General features: G+C 39.4%; 1 long non-coding RNA gene across 1 annotated transcript; it reads left to right on the top strand.

Annotated features, from left to right (window-relative positions):
• Positions 1-292: 292 nt before the first annotated feature.
• Positions 293-713, top strand: LOC121823799 (uncharacterized). The gene is made up of 2 exons (XR_006065402.2): positions 293-387; positions 434-713. It is a non-coding gene; the product is annotated as an uncharacterized LOC121823799 (long non-coding RNA).
• Positions 714-5303: the final 4590 nt, after the last annotated feature.

The raw sequence follows: 5303 nt of genomic DNA on the forward strand, positions 1-5303 counted from the left end.
TCGAACTATTTGGGGACCACCCAGGCACGGGGATCAGGATCCGTCCCTGGTGCATGGGCAGGGGTTTGGGATTCAGGTGCCTAAGCAGTTGAGCTCTTCTGACTCCCCATGGGAGACTTTGATTTGGGGGATGTGGGGAAGTGGGGTGGCTTGGGAGGGAGGGCTGGGAGATGGGAGGAGGGAGGAGGTGGAATCTGTGGGTGGCATGTAGAAAATTTCTTAATAAAGAAAAATGGGGGGGGGGAGAAGAGATTGTTCACCATTAGGAGGCAGAAAGACCATAAGAACCTGAGATTGAAGAGTTAATGGGAACAATATAAAAAGGAACTATATTCTTGCTTAAAAATGCTTCTGCCCCTGCTTGAGCAAAAACCACAGCTCTTGCAGGTGCAAAGCTTGCCCCCTGCTTGAGCAAAAACCACAGCTCTTGCAGGTACAAAGCTTGCCCACAGCCCTGCCGCCTTGCGAAAAATAGGCTGTTCTGCAAAAGCCACGAGATGTATTCAAGATTTCCCAGAAACTGCTGTTACCCACCCAAAACCACCCAGACCCCCAAGACTCAGCTAGGTGTCTGAACCCCGAGTAACCCCTCTACCCCACCCATATGAAACTGCCCTATAAAAAGCCTATAAGCTGGAGCTTCGGGGTCTTCAGTCCTCATCTTGACTGTTGACCCGTGTGCACACGTACAATAAACTGCTTCTGAGTGACTCGATATCGGAGTGAAGCTTCTATTATCAGCGCCGACTCTAACAAGATGATGGTAGACTTCAAGCTAAAACTCCTTTCCAGATACAACAGCACTGGAACACATATGAGCTCACAGACTGTGAAAGCAAATGGAATACTTGCACAAGTTCAAACCAGTCAAAATCCCGAAAAGGAAAAGGGGGAATAGGAATAAAGCCCGTCGCTTAACCGATAGCCGTTTACAAGTGACAGCTCTGGAAGGCTAGCAAGCAAGTTATTTTAAATGAGGTGATAAGGAGTGTACCAACCACACTCCAACACAGGGCAAATACTCATAGTTGGCCAACACAAAAGGACTCTATCTTTGTTTGGTCTTGTTTTTGTGGTTGTGTTTTTTTTTTTTTTTTTTTTTTGGTACTTTTTGATTCGGGGGAAAGAAAGAATATGAAGTAGAATGGGAAGAGAAAATGGAAATCTGAAAGAGGGGAGCAGAAAGAACATGACCAAAATTTATAGTATGAAAAATTAAAAACATAAAGAACCATTCTACTATACATCATAATTGAAAAGTTGCAAATACATTATAACCTCAAAATAAAATAAACTTTCCTCACTAATATGTGGTATTATAAATATTAATCACTCCAAAGATTGCTTATGAGGTTACAATTATAATAAAATTCGTACCTCTTTTTGCCTTTTATTAAAAGTAAATTATTTTTTTATAAAATATATCCTGATTACAGTTCAACTCCCTCTACTTCACTCAGTTCCTCCTCCTCTTCCCTTTTCTCCCATACAGATCCACCTCCTATGTGTCTCATTTAGAAAAGAACAGGCTTCTAAGAAGTAGCAACAAAGCATAAAAAAAGAAATGAAATAAACAAAAAAAAAATCATCACATCTAAGTTGGACAAGGCAAATCGACAGAAGGAAAAGAGATGTCAAAACAATCAGAGACCCATGCCTTCACACACTCAAGAGTCCCATAGTAAACAGGAAACCGTAATATATATGCAGAGTTCCTGGGAGAGACTTGTCTAGGCTGTGTGCTGGCTGCTTCTGTCTCTGTGAGTTCATAGAATTCCTCAGTTGATTTAGAAGGCCTTGTTCTCCTTGTGTCCTCCATCCCCTCTGGACTCTTATACTCTATTCTACCTCCTTTTCCACTGGGATCCCTGAGCTCGTAGGGATGGGATTTGATGGAGACATCCCATTTAGAGCTGTGTGTTCCAAGGTCTCCCTCTCTATGTGTAATGTCTGGCTGTGGATCTCTGTATTTGTTCCCATCTGCTGTAGAAGGAAGCTTTTCTGAAGATGGTTAAATAAAGCACTGATATACGAGCATAGGAGAATATCATTAGGGGTTATTTATTGCTGTTCTTTTTAGACTACTAGTATTTTGTTTTACCATAGATATGTGGGCTATCCCATCTTTGGTTCTTGGTCACCCAAGCAGTGTTGGATATTGGTTCCATCTTTTGGAGTGGGCCTTAAATCAAATCAAACATTAGTTGGTTACTTTTACTATCTTTGTGCCACTATTGCCCTGACATATTTTTCTGGCAAGACATATTGTACAACAATGGTTGTAGCGGGGTTGTTGTTTATGTTTTTCTTTTGGTAGCCTGCTGAGTAACTTCCCAAACAGAAGACAAGAGTGTAGGGTTAAAGTCTATGTATGCTCTGGCTTGAACTCCCCATGTTCAGTTAGTTGTGTGGGTGTTGTCCTCTACAGTGGGGCCCTGTTGTCAGTTCCTGTAGGGCAACATGCTCTCTTGGCACACCTGAATATTTTGGGGATTGCCATGAGACCCTTTTGGACAACAACTTAATTGAACTTAATTGGATGTCACTAAGTCCTAGTCCTTGAAGCTTTGATTGGTGCCAGAGACGGCCATGGTGATTGTCTACCTCATTATTTGGAGAATTTCACTTCACTGGGTTTCTATGCCACCCCTCAAATCCCCTTAATTCTAGATAACTCTCCCAGATTTCACTCCCTCCAAATTGAACCATATTCCCTCCCGCTCAACACCTGATCCTCTTGTTCTCATTTCTACCCACCCCTAGTCCACCCATAAAATTTATTCTGTTTCCTCCATCCCACAGAGATCTATGTCCATTCCCCCCCGAGTCCCTTCCTTTATACCTAACCTCTGTAGGTCTTCAGAATGTATCTTGATTAGTTATTTATTTAATGATTAATATCAACATATAAGTGAATACATATCATACATATCTTTCTGGGTCTGTGTTACCTCACTCAGGATGATTTTTACTAGTTGGATTCATTTGCCTGCAAATTTTATGCTGTTAATTTTTTTTTTACAGCTGAGTAATACTCCATTGTGTAAATGCAGCAGGTTTTCTTTACCCATTCTTCTGTTGTGGACATATAGGTTGTTCCATGTTCTGGCTATACTGAATAAGCAGCAATGAACATGACTGAACAAGTGTTCTGATGGTAGAATGAAATGTATTTGGGGTATATGCCTAAGAGTGATATAGATAGATCTTGAGGTAGATCAATTCCTTTCTTTTTGAGAAACCACCACACTGATTTCCAAAATAATTGTGTAAGTTTGCATTCTCATTAGCAATAGAGGAGTGTTCCCATTGCTCCATATCCTCACCAGCATGAATTGTCACTTGTGTTATTGATTTTAGTTATTGTGAACGGTTTAAGATGGAATCCCATAGTTTTGATTTGCATTTCCCTGGTGGCTAACAATTTTGAACATTTCTTTAAGTGGTTCTCAGCCATTTGAGTTTTCTCTTTGAACTCTGTTTAGATCTGTGCCCCATTTTTTAATTTGAATTTTTTTGTTTTTTATATCTAGCTTACTGATATATATACATATATATATATATATATATATATATATATATATATATATATATATATATTGGTTTTTCGAGACAGGGTTTCTCTGTGTAGCTTTGAGCCTTTCCTGGAACTCACTTGGTAGCCCAGGCTGGCCTCGAACTCACAGAGATCTGCCTGGCTCTGCCTCCCAAGTGCTGGGATTAAAGGCATGTGCCACCACTGCCCGGCAAGTTCTTTATATATTTTGATATTAGTCCTCTATCTAATGTGGACTTGGCAAAAATCTTTTACCATCCTATGGGCTGCTATTTTGTCCAGTCATCCTAAATTTGCCTTACAGAAGCTTTTAGAATTCTTTCACAGCCAACTAAGTAAACCTGTCACATTTATTGTTAGAGTAGAATTCCCTAAGAATGGAATTGAAAGATGTTAAAAAAAATAGACATTACTGCAATTTACTGTATTACTTCAAGAGATGGTTTTTAAAGTCTCTAAATATAGTTATCAAAAGAAATTCTTTGAATTTAACATCAGTTAGACATGTTTCTCTTTTGTGTGAGTGCAAGTCTGTTGGGATGTATTGTCTGTGTGTGAATCGGGGAGCACGTATGTACCTGTGTTATGCCTAAGAAGAAGTCTTCAACATCGTTCCCTAAGTGCTGTCTACATTGCTTTTGAGGCTCAGATTCCTACTTGTCTTGAACTCATCAATTAGGCCAAGATGACTAGCGGCAGGTGAGCCTCTGGAATCCACCTGTATCCACCTGCAATCCTGGGATTACAAGAACACACTACCGCCGGGCGGTGGTGGCGCACGCCTTTAATCCCAGCACTTGGGAGGCAGAGCCAGGCGGATCTCTGTGAGTTCGAGGCCAGCCTGGGCTACCAAGTGAGCTCCAGGAAAGGCGCAAAGCTACGCAGAGAAACCCTGTCTCGAAAAAACCAAAAAAAAAAAAAAAAAAGAACACACTACCAAATTCAGCTTTGTATAGGAGTTCAAGGACTTAAACTTGGATACTCAAGTTTTCAAGGCAAACAGTTTATTGACTGAGATATTTGCCCAAAAACACATAAATTATTGTCCACCCTTGCTATTTTACATGTGATTTTTCCATGATGCAACAAATCCCTTTGAGAAATCCTCATATGCCATGCTTCCAGTTATTGTGGTAGCTTTCTTAGTATATTGTTTTCCATGATTTAAAAATTTAACACCTAGTTAATACTATCTCAGGTATATTGTATTCCCCATAATGATACAGAATATGAATTTGAGCATTTCATAGATTAAAATAATCTCTATATTAAAATGTTAAAAATGTTGCTTCTCCCAAACCTACATTTTATGAATTATAGCCACTCAACCATAATGTCTACCTAGTCTCGATTCCACTTAGATGTGCAATATATGGCATACGTAACATATGCAGATTCAAAGTCCTTTGCTTTCTTAAATTTTTTGGTTCCAACATCGAGGTTTCTTGTCATAGCATTCAAAACTTCACTTTATTTTCACTCTCACCAATTTCTTTATCTTAACTATCAAAAGACACATGCAATGTCAATGATTCTCAACACTGTAAGAACATACCTAGTCATGAATCTTTAGCGTAAGTGATGTGCTCATTAGCTGTTGAAGAGACCGTGTTTTGTAAAAAGCCAGAATCTGCTCTGCTCTTGCTCTGGCTATTTTTGTTATGATCTGCTACTGTTTTAATACTTAATTAGTTGCAAGCTTATCTTAATAAATAATAAGTATATTCCAAATAATTTTGTTTCATGC

Source organism: Peromyscus maniculatus, chromosome 18, assembly GCF_049852395.1.
Source record: "Peromyscus maniculatus bairdii isolate BWxNUB_F1_BW_parent chromosome 18, HU_Pman_BW_mat_3.1, whole genome shotgun sequence".
Classification (NCBI taxonomy): domain Eukaryota; kingdom Metazoa; phylum Chordata; class Mammalia; order Rodentia; family Cricetidae; genus Peromyscus; species Peromyscus maniculatus.